The sequence below is a fragment of the Magallana gigas genome, chromosome 7 (genome assembly GCF_963853765.1).
Source record: "Magallana gigas chromosome 7, xbMagGiga1.1, whole genome shotgun sequence".
Taxonomy (NCBI): Eukaryota; Metazoa; Mollusca; class Bivalvia; order Ostreida; family Ostreidae; genus Magallana; species Magallana gigas.
In genome coordinates this window covers 20,790,919-20,791,146 of record NC_088859.1, presented here as the reverse complement: position 1 = coordinate 20,791,146, position 228 = coordinate 20,790,919, and positions in this window count along the sequence as shown.

Genomic DNA, 228 nt, shown 5'->3' with positions numbered 1-228 from the left:
TAGACAAAAAAAACCGTATTTTGTGGCCTGACTTGTGTGTAGACGGACTCTCCCTTTAATCATTGTTGTCTTCGGGTTGTTCACTAGAGAGTAACCGTTTATTTGATGCTGATGTGTCAAAATGTGTTAGCATGATTGGATGCAAAAGGGATATCTTTGTATTAGCTTGAAACACGGCAATGTATATATAATAAGAATTATTATTTATTAAATTGTTTTTGATTTGTG